Source organism: Taurulus bubalis (genome assembly GCF_910589615.1).
Source record: "Taurulus bubalis genome assembly, chromosome: 4".
NCBI lineage: Eukaryota > Metazoa > Chordata > Actinopteri > Perciformes > Cottidae > Taurulus > Taurulus bubalis.
The window spans coordinates 29,089,682-29,090,046 of record NC_136592.1 but is presented as its reverse complement, the minus strand read 5'-3'; positions in this window follow the sequence as shown (position 1 = coordinate 29,090,046).

Below are 365 nucleotides of genomic sequence, written 5' to 3'. Positions count from 1 at the left end.
TATGACAATTTGAGAGTCAGATTGCGTTCTCGTGCGTCGCTGTCAGCAGCAGCAAGCCTCCCTGGACGTCAGCAGCCTCGATCTTTGGATTTGTTACTCAGAAGAGACGCTCCAGACGTGCGTCTACCTGCCTACGCTGAACCTCGAGACACTCAAAGCGCATCCGCACACTTCAGTCTCGTGGTATTTTTGCTTCTGAAGTGAGCTGCGGTGCCTTAACGCAGCGCGCCCGAGGGAAGGCGCGTCACAAAACTTTAAGGAAGACTTTCGCAACTTTATACTGTGAGTCTATGTGGTTGATCCTCTAACAGAAGCGGACTATTTCTCTGGGAAACTTAACACACGGCTTTTTTTTTTTTTTAAAC